The following is a 13016-nucleotide window of genomic DNA, read 5'->3' as shown; positions in this document are numbered from 1 at the left end:
GCTGGTTATTTCCCTCCATGGGAGTAGACCAACTTAGGCCAAAATCCTAAGCTTAGGGGAGTACGTGTTCTCACCGACTTTACAATCTTGCTTATGCTTTCACTTTGTTAGCCAGTGTTCACACTTTGCCACTGTATCATCCATGCTAGTTTATTTTCTTTTTCTCGTTTTCTTTTCGTGTGTCTGTCTAGTTTGAAAAAAACCAAAAAGATTTTATTTTTCTTCTTTTGCTTGTTGGGAGCTTTCCCGTGTAAATAGTTTTCTTTTTCATTGGGTCAAGATAGAAGACCATGGTTACACTATTTAGTGGCTCTTGCATGCATACCTGTTTAGCTTTCAAAGAGCCATATTACTTTGTCTTCTCCTTTGTGTTTGCCTGCAGATTCCAGCTTTAGTCCAATGCACGAGCACGCTTATTATTGTTCACATCGTTCGGTCATGCAAGTGAAAGGCAATAATGACGATATATGATGAAGTGACTGAGCCTGGAAAAGCTGGTATGAACTCGATCTATTTTGTTTTTGTAAATATGACTAGCTCACTGTGCCTGATTCAGCTTTGTTGTGAGAGAAACATGTTTGCAATGACAACTTAGAGATCATAATTACTTATGCCATGCTTAATTAGCTAGGAGCTTATAATGGTCTGTCTTGGTTGCCAACATGAATGCTAAGATGACTATGATGTAGTATGATAGGATGGTATCCTCCTTTGAATGATTCAAGTGGCTTGACTTGGCGCATGTTCACGCATGTAGTTGAAACAAAATCAACATAGCCTCTATGATATTCATGTTCATGGTGATTTATGTCCTACTCATGCTTGCACTCAATGTTAGTTAATCTCAATGCATTTTGATGACTGTTGTCGCTCTCTAGTTGGTCGCTTCCCAGTCTTTTGCTAGCCTTCACTTGTACTAAGCGGGAATACTGCTTGTGCATCCACCTCCATAAACTCAAAGTTGTTCCATATGAGTCCACCATACCTACCTATATTGGCGACAACATAATAGGTTCAGATCTGAAATCATGGCACTCGGGCCCTAGTGACAATCATTAAGCATGGCAAAGTAGTAGCAACATCAATCTCAGAACATAGTGGATACTAGGGATCAATCCCCGTCAAAACTAACTCGATTACATGATAGATCTCATCCAACCCATCACCGTCCAGCAAGCCTACGATGAGATTACTCACGAACGGTGAAGAGCATCATGGAATTGGCGATGAAGGAAGGTTGATGATGATGATGGAGACGATCTCCCCTCTCCGGAGCCCAGAACGGACTCCAGATCTGCCCTCTAGATGAAGAACAGGAGGTGGCGGCGCCTCCGTATCGTAAAATGCGATGAACTCTTCTCCTTGATATTTTTCCGGGCGAGACGGACTAAATAGAGCTGGATTTGGAGGCGGTGGAGCGTAGTCGGCTCCACAAGCCTGCCAGGCGCAGTCAGGGGGGCGCGCCTGGTGGGCTTGTGGGCTCACGGCTCCACTTCCTCCGTTGATTCTTGCGCCAGTATTTTTCATAAATTCCAGAAAAATTCTCCGTAAATTTTCAGTTCATTCCGAGAACTTCTATTTCTGCGCAAAAACAACACCATGGCCATTCTGCTAAAAACAACGTTAGTCCGGGTTAGTTCCATTCAAATCATGCAAATTAGAGTCCAAAACAAGGGCAAAAGAGTTCAGAAAAGTAGATACGACGGAGACGTATCAGGAGTCAAGTAAGAATACTTGATCATAGGTCATACTCATTGTTTAAGCACAGATGGGGTTACCACTTTTACATAAAGCATTAATGTGTTCATATATTTAGGAGATGCTTATACTCAAAATTTAGAGTGAAGCTCCACCCTTGATATGACATCCCCCCTAAGAGGTACAAACTAACCTTGGGTTTTGTCATAGTAGACATCAAATAGGTGAAGTAGTGGTGGATGATCATTGTTGATGAAGATCATCTTGATTTGGGAGCAATCCTTGTTTCTCTTACTCTTCTCACCTACATGGTTAGTCCCAAAGCAAAAGGAACAAACACAAAGATATCTATGGACATGGAGTGAAGGACATGGGAGGTCATGTCCAAAGATGCTTTAATTACACTAGTAGGAAAAAACCTTATACGTAGGACCCTGTTAGTAGCACTGGATTATAACACGCACTACTGCTACTTAGCAGTAGCGCTGGCTCAGCCAAGCGCTACTGCTAAAGACCTAGCAGTAGCGCTGGAATTGAAAAAAGTGCTACTGCTAAATCGGACCCAACGAGTCCACCGACGGTAGCAGTAGTAGCAGCGCGCTTTTGTAAAAAGTGCTACTGCTAAGTATAATAATAGTAGCGCTTGGCGAGAATCAGCGCTACGGCTAAGCATAATAGCAGTAGCCCCACTTAGCAGTAGTGTTGCCTCAGAAAAAGCGGTACTACTAATACCAATAGCAGTAGCACTTGGTGGAAAGTAGCGCTACTGCTGCGCGTGGCTGGTGGCAAATTTTAACCCACACACCCGCTCTCTCCCCCTTCCTCCCCCCTTTGCCCTCTCCCCTCCTTTCTCCTCTCCTCTCTCTTATTTACTTTTCCACCATTGTTGCCCTTCTTCTTTCTTCCTTCTACCCCTCTTCTCTCCCCATTAATGCCCCCTCCACCCTAATTCTCCTCCACAAAAATGACCTCTTCTAACTCTATGTTCCACATTTATTTGGTTTTCCCTCCTTCCATACATATAGATCTAGCTAGATCATCTCTCTCCCTCTCCGCTAGTTAGCTAGAGTCATCTATCCTCACAACAACTAGATCTAGCTATTTGTTTAGCCGTGCACAATCTCTCTCGGGATATTGTTGAGTAAAAAGTTGTGCATTTCAATAATGGGAATATGTGTGTAAGGTATTTGTGTGAGTGACATGCCCCATGAGTTGCTTATGTTTTGCCAAAATGTCGATTTATTTCCGTTTCGACGAATTTCGAGCAAACTCGATATGTCCTATTTTTAGGCAAGGTCATGCAAAAAAATTATATGATCGACTTTGATGCATGCATGCAGTCATGAAGGTGAGTGGAAGGAAGGTGGAGCGATATTTGCAATCTGCGGTGATGTACATGTATGCAAATAAACGGACTGGGATTAGATGTCCATTTACAAGATGCAAAGAAAGAGTAATTTTGGATCCTTTTGATGGTGGCGGTTTGAAGGCCCACTTGCTGATCGACGGTTTCATGGATAGCTATACTCGGTGGATAGGTGAAGATGATGATAACGACATCCACATGGCAGGGATTAACGACATGGGACTAGGATAAGAGATGACCGATCTACAAGAATATTATGGTGCCGGAGACAGTCGTGGGGAAGAGTACGGACACGGCAGCGGGGCAGAGTTCAGAGACGGCGGTGGGGAAGAGTCTGGACATGGCGGCGGGGCAGAGTCCGGACATGGCGGAGAAGAGGCGACCTACACGCCGTAGTCTTTGATGCTACTAAGTTCAGTCGTGCAGGACCCTCATGTTTGAGACCTCCTTCGCAAGAGTACGACTAGCGACAGAGTTGCTTCTAGAGAGGAGTCCAATCTGACGCAAGTTGAAGTAGACTCTAAGATTCCACTATATGACGGTTGCGATCCCAAGGTGACCCGCTTGAGTTTCACGCTCGAACTTCTAAAGACAAAGGCCAAAAAAATGGACAAAAAAATCCTAGATGAGCATTTGAAGTATCTACATTATAAAGTCCTTCCCGCGGGGAACCTGGGTCCTACTAGCCTCTAGGAGGCCAAGAAAATCGTTTGCCCTCTTGATCTGCCACACATTAGATACCACGCATGCATCAATGATCGCATCATTTATCTGGGGGAGCACGCGGAAAAAACCAGGTGTACAGTGTGCAATGCTTCTCGATACAAGAATGCAAGAAAGAAAGCTCCTCAGAAAGTTTTATGGTACTTTCCGATCACTCCACGTCTACAGCGGTATTTCATAGATCCTAAGGAAGCAAAGCTCATGCGCTGGCACACAGAGAGGAAGAAGCCCGATGATGGAGATGATCCGAAGCTGAGACACCTCGCAGATGCTAGCTAGTGAAGATCATTCAACACCGAATATGGATTTTTTGGAGAAGATGCAAGGAATATCATGCTTGGTGCGAGTACCGATGGCATGAATCCGATTGGAAACCAGAGCACCAACCACAGCACATGGCCCGTCTTTGTATGGATGTACAACCTCCCCCCATGGAAGTGTATGAATACAAAGTACATACACATGAGCATGATGATTCAAGGACTGAAACAACCGGGAAATAGTATTAACCTATATATGGGGCTTCTGAAAGAGGAGTTAGACACGTTATGGAAATCGCCGGTCAAGACATAGGACGCCAGCACAAGAGAATATTTCTATATGAGAGCTGCGCTGATGACGACGATGCACGACTATCTTGGTTACGGGTACACCTCAATCCAGGTGTGCCAGGGATACTGCAGATGCACGAGGTGCATGGATGATACAACGTCTCAGCAGCTTACGTCAACGAAACATGTCATGTCTAGGAAAATCGTGTACATGGGGCATCGTAGATGGCTCGAAAAGGATGACCCGCGGAGAAAACGTGGAGATCTATTCAATGGTTTGGTTGAGCATCGAGAACCTCCACGTAAGAGGAGCAGTGCCAAAATCAACGCGTTGTTGAATAACAGGGAACAGTGCCCCGCGTTAGGAAAGATAGAAAAGGTGTCGGAGCTGCTGCTGAAGGTATGGAAAATGAGGTCTGTTTTCTGGGACTTGGAGTACTGGGCCAATCACGACACGCCTCATTGCCTTGATCAAATGCATATCACGAAGAATGTCCTCGAGAGCTTGCTTGGCACACTGATGAACATGCCAGAGAAGACCAAGGATGGTCCGAAGGCAAGGAAATACTTGGAAGATTTGGAGATCAGGGGGGATATCCACATGCCCCTAAAAAGTCGACGGAGGAGACGGAGACGGCAACAGGGCCAAGGGGAAGAAAAGTCAACAAGAAGGAGGAGAATTGTTGTCCCTCTTCTTGCTTCACCTTAAGTCCAAAGGAGATCGATCAATTCATCAAGTGCCTTATGGGAATCAAAGTCAGCTCCGGTTACTATGGGAAGATAAGAAGATTTCTAGACACCAAGAAGAAAAGGTTCAGCAAGATGAAGTCTCATTACTGTCACGTGATGATGACAGAGATACTCCCGATTACCATTAGAGGGATAATGGACAAGCACGTCCGTGATATGCTTACTGGTCTCTGCAACTTCTTCGACGTTATCTCTCGAAAGTCCATTAGTGTGAAGCAGCTCCGAAGTCTACAGGAAGAGATCGTTGTCATACTATGTGAGCTTGAGATGTACTTCACACCCGCGTTCTTTGACATCATGGTGCATCTGTGTGTCCCTCATACGTTTCCAACGTATCTATAATATTTGATGGTTTCATGCTATTATCCTGTTAAACTTTGGATGTTTTGTATGCCTTTTATATCTTTTTGGGACTAACTTATTAACTCAGTGCCAAGTGCCAGTTCCTATTTTTTCCGTGTTTTTTACCCCTTTCAGAGGAGGATTTTAAACGGAGTCCAAACGGAACAAAAGTTCCAAAAAGATTTTTTCCGAAACAGAAGATCGGGAAACTTGAGAACCAAGGCACGGGGCCACCAGGGACCCCACAAGCCCCCTAGCCGCGGCCAGGGGTCCCGCGCCTCCCAGGCTTGTGGGCTCCCTGGGCAACCTCAGCCCTAGGTCTTTCGCCTATATATTCCCAATAATTCCAGAAAAATCCAGGAGATCATCGAAAGTACTTTTCCGCCGCCGCAAGCTTCTGTCTCCGCAAGATCCCATCTGGGGCACGTTCTGGTGCCCTGCCGGAGGTGGGATTCGGATACGTAGGGCTTCTTCATCAACACCATGACCTCTCCGATGATGCGTGAGTAGTTCACCATAGACCTACGGGTCCATAGCTAGTAGCTAGATGGCTTCTTCTCTCTCTTGGATCTTCAATACAAAGTTCTCCCTGATCTTCATGGAGATCTATCCGATGTAATCTTCTTTTGCGGTGTGTTTGTCGAGATCCGATGAATTGTGGATTTATGATCAGATTATCTATGAATCTTATTTAAGTTTCTTCTGATCTCTCTTATGCATGGTTTCATATCCTTGTAATTCTCTTCGAGTTGTGGGTTTTGTTTGGCCAGCTTGATCTATGATTCTTGCAATGGGAGAAGTGCTTGGTTTTGGGTTCATACCGTGTAGTGACCTCACCCAGTGACAGAAGGGGTAGCGAGGCACGCATCGTGTTGTTGCCATCAAGGGTAAAAAGATGGGGTTTTCATCATTGGTTTGAGTTTATCCCTCTACATCATGTCATCTTGCTTAAGGTGTTACTCTGTTTGTCATGAACTCAATACACTAGATGCATGCTGGATAGCGGTCGATGTGTGGAGTAATAGTAGTAGATGCAGAAAGTATTGGTCTACTTGTCTCGGATGTGATGCATATATGTATGATCATTGCCTTAGAAATTGTCATGACTTTGCGCGGTTCTATCAATTGCTCGACAGTAATTTGTTCACCCACCGTAATATTTGCTATTTTGAGAGAAGCCTCTAGTGAACACTATGGCCTCCGGATCTACTTCACACCATATTTTCAGCCTTACACTTTTTCTTCATTGCATTTTCCGCCTTCAGATCTCACTTTGCAATCAATCTTGAAGGGATTGACAACCCCTTTATAGCGTTGGGTGCAAGCTCTCTTGTGTTTGTGCAGGTACTCTGGACTTGATGAGATTATCCTACTAGATTGATACCTTGGTTCTCAAACTGAGGGAAATACTTACTGCTCTTGTGCTGCATCGCCCTTTCCTCTTCAAGGGAAAAACCAACGCAAGCTCAAGAGACGAGAGAAGATTTTTGTCGCCATAGGAGAAGAATTTCTGGCGCCGTTTCCGGGGAGGATCAAGTCAAGAACTCATCCAAGTAAGTGTCGCAAACTCATCTCTTGCATTTACCTTTTTTGCCTCTCGTTTTCCTCTCCCCCACTTCTGAAAAAAAAATACAAAAAAATATTTGCCTTATTCGTTTGCCCTTTTCTCTCGCTTGCTCTTTGTTCGCTTGTGTGCTTCCTTGCTTTCTGAAGTCACCATGACTGAAAACACCAAGCTTTGTGACTTCTCGAATACTAATAATAATGGTTTTATTAGTACTCTGATTGCTCCCGCCACTTGTGCGGAGTCATATGAAATCTATGCCGCTTTGCTGAATCTTGTTATGAAAGAGCAATTCTCTAGCCTTCCTAGTGAAGATGTCGCATCCCATCTTAATACCTTCATTGAGCTTTGCGATATGCAAAAGAAGAAAGATGTGGATAATGATGTAATTAAATTGAATCTTTTTCTTTCTTGTTGCGAGATCGAGCAAAAACTTGGTTTTCGTCTTTGCCCAAAAATAGTATTGATTCTTGGAATAAGTGCAAAGATGCTTACATATCCAAGTATTTTCCGCCGGCTAAGATTATATCTCTCCGTAATGATATCATGAATTTTAAGCAACTTGATCATGAACATGTTGCACAATATTGGGAGAGGATGAAATTGATGGTTAGAAATTGTCCCGCTCATGGCTTGAGTCTTTGGATGATTATACAAATCTTCTACGCTGGCTTGAATTTTGCTTCTAGAAACATCTTGGACTCCGCCTACGGTGGAACGTTCATGGAAATCACGTTAGGAGAAGCCACAAAACTCCTAGATAATATCATGATGAACTACTCTCAGTGGCACACTGAAAGGTCACCTACTAGTAAGAAGGTACACGCTATAGAAGAAATTAACTCGTTGAGTGCTAAGATGGATGAGTTAATGAATTTGGTTGCTAGTAGAAGTGCTCCTTTAGATCCTAATGATATGCCCTTGCCTTCCTTGATTGAGAGTAGCAACGCTAGCTTGGACGTTAATTTTGTTGGTAGGAATAATTTTGGAAACAACAATGCTTTTAGAGGAAACTATGTTCCTAGGCCTTTTCCTAGTAACTCCTCTAATAACTTTGGCAACTCCTACAACAATACTCATGGAAATTACAATAGATTACCCTCTGATCTAGAGAGTAATATCAAAGAGTTTATTAACTCACAAAAGATTTTCAATGCGTCCATAGAGGAAAAACTACTCAAAATTGACGATTTGGCTAGGAGCGTTGATAGAATGTCTAGTGATATTGATGCTTCGAAAGTTAGATGTGCTCCTCCCAAGATCAATATGGTTGAAACTTTGAAAGCTATGTGTGTTTCCATGAGTGAGAGCAAAGAAAGAACCGCCCAAATTCATGCTAGACATGAATGGCTTAAAAAGGCATGTTCTCGTGATAAGAATCACGAAGATCTCAAAGTGCTTGGTGTGACTCCCATTGAACCTTTGTTTTCTTGTGTCAAACCTAATGGTCATGGGGCTGGATATGAATCCACCTTGGTTGAAAAACGCCCCAATGATTCGGAGTCCATCTATCTTGATGCTAAAAGCATTGAAAGTGGAGTAGAAGATATTAAAACTTTGAGTAGTATTGAAATTACTACTTTGGATTTCAAGGAATTCAATTATGATAGTTGCTCCTTGATTGAATGCATTTCCTTGATGCAATCCATGCTAAACTCTCCACACGCTTATAGCCAAAATAAGGCCTTTACCGATCATATCGTCGAAGCTATGATAAAATTTCTTGAAGAGAAACTTGAATTGGAAGTCTCTATTCCTAGAAAGCTTCATGATGAGTGGGAACCTACTATCAAAATAAAAATCAAAAACTATGAATGCAATGCTTTGTGTGATTTGGGTGCTAGTGTTTCCGCGATTCCAAAGTCTTTATGTGATGTTCTGGGTTTTAATGAGATTGAGGAGTGTTCTCTTAATTTGCATCTTGCGGATTCTACTGTCAAGAAACCCATGGGAAGGATCAATGATGTTATTGTTATTGCAAATAGGAACTATGTACCCGTGGATTTCATTGTGCTTGACATTGATTGCAATCCTACATGCCCTATTATTCTTGGTAGACCTTTCTTAAGGACTATCGGTGCTATCATCGATATGAAGGAAGGGAATATCATATTTCAATTTCCTTTAAAGAAGGGCATGGAGCACTTTCCTAGAAATAAAATAAGATTGCCTTATGAATCCATGATGAGGGCTACTTATGGTTTGAGCACCAAAGACGACGATACGTGATTCCATCACCTTATGCCTAGCTAAGGGCGTTAAACAATAGCGCTTGTTGGGAGGCAACCCAATGAATTTATCTTTTTCTTTTCGTTTTGTTGCGTCCACACTATCATAATTCTGTTGTGATTGTGTCTTTTTTGCTTCTTTTTCTGTTTGAGCCAAGCAAAACCTTTATGACTAGTCTTGGTGATGGTTGTTTGATCCTGCTGGAAAAAGACAGAAACTTTTCGCTCACGATATTATTTTTCATTTTTATTGAGAAAGAGCTTTTTAGTTGATTCTTTTTGCTGATGGTTGATATGCCTTTTTCAAAGACAGTCGTAATTGTTAAGAATTTTTGAGGGACCATAAGTATACGAAGTATGCAGATTGCTACAGACTGGTGTGTTTTTAACAGATTCTGTTTTTGTTGACTTGGTTGCTTGTTTTGATGAAACTATGGATAGTATCGGGGGGTACTAGCCATGGAAAAGTGATAATACAGTAATCTAACACCAATATAAATAGAAATCAAGATTGCTACAGTACCTAAAGAGGTGGTAGTTTGTTTTTTTTGTTATAATGTTATCACGAGTTTCTGTTTAAAGTTTTGTGTTGTGAAGTTTTCAAGTTTTGGGTGATGTTCTCATGGACAAAGAGATAAGGAGTGGAAAGAGCTCAAGCTTGGGGATGCCCAAGGCATCCCAAGCCAAATTCAAGGACACCAAAAAGCCTAAGCTTGGGGATGCCCCGGGAAGGCATCCCCTCTTTCGTCTTGAATCCATCGGTAACATTACTTGGAGCTATATTTTTATTCACCACATGATATGTGTTTTGCTTGGAGCGTCTTGTATCGTAGGAGTCTTTTCTTTTTGTTGTGTCACAATCATCCTTGCTGCACACCTTTTGAGAGAGATATGCACTCATCGTGATTTTGCTAGAATGCTCATAGTGCTTTACTTATATCTTTTGAGCTAGATAATTTTGCTCTTTGTGCTTCACTTAGATCTTTTAGAACACGGCGGTGCGTGACTTGGTAGTTGGCTTGTGCTATGAAAGTAGTCCCCAAAGGTGATAGGTACCCAAGGAGGATACAAAAACCTCCATCTTCATGTGCATTGAGTAGAAAGAGAAGTTTTGATTCCTCTCAATTAGTTTTGAGACGTGGATTTGGTAATATTAAGAGTTATGTTAGTAGGGTGTTGTGAATCTAGAAATACTTGTGTTGGAGTTAGCGATTCCCGTAGCATGCACGTATGGTGAACCGTTATGTTAGGAAGTCAGAGCATAATTGATCTATTGGTTGTCATCCTTTGTGTTGCGGTCGGGATCGCGCGATGGTTAACACCTACCAACCCTTCCCCTAGGAGTATGCGTTTAAGCACTTTGTTTCGATTACTAATAAAAACTTTCGCAACAAGTATGTGAGTTTTTCATGACTAATGTGAGTCCATGGTATAGATGCACTTTCACCTTCCACCATTGCTAGCCTTTCTAGTGCCGTGCAATTCTCGCCGGTGCACAAACCCACCATATGCCTTCCTCAAAACAGCCACCATACCTACCTACTATGGCATTTTCATAGCCATTCCAAAATATATTGCCATGCAACTCCCACCGTTCCGTCTCATGACTTGTGCCATCACTCTCATATTTCCATTGCATGATCGTAAGATAGCTAGCGAGATGTTTCAACGTCATACGCCAAGCTAGATCGTTGCACATCCCGGTACACTGCCGGAGGCATTTCCTATAGAGTCATCATTGTTCTGAGCTTTGAGCTGTGAGTAAATAAAAGTGTGATGATCATCATTATTAGAGCATTGTCCCATGTGAGGAAATAAAATATAAAAAATAGGCCAAAGAGCCCAAAAAAAAAGAGAGGCCCAAGAGCCCATATAAAAAAAGAGAGAAAAAGAGAGAAGGGACAATGCTACTATCTTTTTCCACACTTGTGCTTCATAATAGCACCATGTTCTTCATGATTGAGAGCCTATCGTTTCATCACCACCATATGCTAGTGGGGATCTTCATTATATAACTTGGCTTGTATATTCCAATGATGGGCTTCCTCAAAATTGCCCTAGGTCTTCGTGAGCAAGCAAGTTGGATGCACACCCACTAGTTCTCCTTTTGAGCTTTCACATACTTATAGCTCTAGTGCATCCTTTGTATGGCAATCCCTACTCATTCACATTGATATATATTAATGGGCATCTCCATAGCCCTTTGATACGCCGAGTCAATGTGACCATCTCCTCCCTTTTTTGTCTCACAACCACCACCACACTCTACTCCACTTATAGTGCTATATCCATGGCTCACGCTCATGTATTGCGTGATAGTTATAAAAGGTTTGAGAAAGTAAGAGTGCGAAAACAATTACTTGGCCAATACCGGGGTTGTGCATGATTTAAATTAGTTGTGTGGGGATGATGGAGCATAGCCAGACTATATGATTTTGTAGGGATAACTTTCTTTGGCCTTGTTATTTTGAAAGTTCATGATTACCTTGCTAGTTTGCTTGAAGTATTATTGTTTTCATGTCAATAGCAAACTATTGTTTTGAATCTTACGGATTTGAACATTCATGTCACACGAAAGAAGTTGCAAAGGACAACTATGCTAGGTAGAATTCCACAACAAAAATTCAGTCTTTATCACTTCCCTAATCGAGGACGAGCAGGAGTTAAGCTTGGGGATGCTTGATACGTCTCCGACGTATCTATAATTTTTGATGGTTTCATGCTATTATCCTGTCAAACTTTGGATGTCTTGTATGCCTTTTATATCTTTTTGGGACTAACTTATTAACTCAGTGCCAAGTGCCAGTTCCTGTTTTTTCTGTTTTTTGACCCCTTTCAGAGGAGGATTTTAAACGGAGTCCAAATGGAACGAAACTTCCAAAAAGATTTTTTTCCGAAACATAAGAAGATCGGGAAACTTGAGAACCAAGGCAGGGGGCCACCAGGGACCCCACAAGCCCCCTTGCCATGGCCAGGGGGGCCCGCGCCTCCCAAGCTTGTGGGCTCCCTGGGCCACCTCGACCCTAGGTCTTTCACCTATATATTCCCAATAATTCCAGGAAAAATCAGAGATCATCGAAAGTACTTTTCCGCCGCCGCAAGCTTCTGTCTTCGCAAGATCCCATCTGGGGCATGTTCTGGTGCCCTGCCAGTGGGGGGATTCGGATACGGAGGGCTTCTTCATCAACACCATGACCTCTCCGATGATGCATGAGTAGTTCCCATAGACCTACGGGTCCATAGCTAGTATCTAGATGGCTTCTTCTCTCTCTTGGATCTTCAATACAAAGTTCTCCATGATCTTCATGGAGATCTATCCGATGTAATCTTCTTTTGCGGTGTGTTTGTCGAGATCCCATGAATTGTGGATTTATGATGAGATTATCTACGAATCTTATTTGAGTTTCTTCTGATCTCTCTTATGCATGATTTCATATCCTTGTGATTCTCTTCGAGTCGTGGGTTTTTTTTGGCCAGCTTGATCTAAGATTCTTGCAATAGGAGAAGTGCTTGGTTTTGGGTTCATACCATGCGGTGACCTCACCCAGTGACAGAAGGGGTAGCGAGGCAAGCATCATGTTGTTGCCATCAAGGGTAAAAATATGGGGTTTTAATCATCGGTTTGAGTTTATCCCTCTACATGATGTCATGTTGCTTAAGGCATTACTCTGTTCGTCATGAACTCAATACACTATATGCATGCTGGATAGCGGTTGATGTGTGGAGTAATAGTAGTAGATGCAGAAAGTATCGGTCTACTTGTCTCGGACGTTATGCCTATATGTATGATCATT

This window comes from Hordeum vulgare, chromosome 3H (genome assembly GCF_904849725.1).
Source record: "Hordeum vulgare subsp. vulgare chromosome 3H, MorexV3_pseudomolecules_assembly, whole genome shotgun sequence".
NCBI classification, from domain to species: domain Eukaryota; kingdom Viridiplantae; phylum Streptophyta; class Magnoliopsida; order Poales; family Poaceae; genus Hordeum; species Hordeum vulgare.
This window is presented reverse-complemented; position numbering follows the sequence as displayed.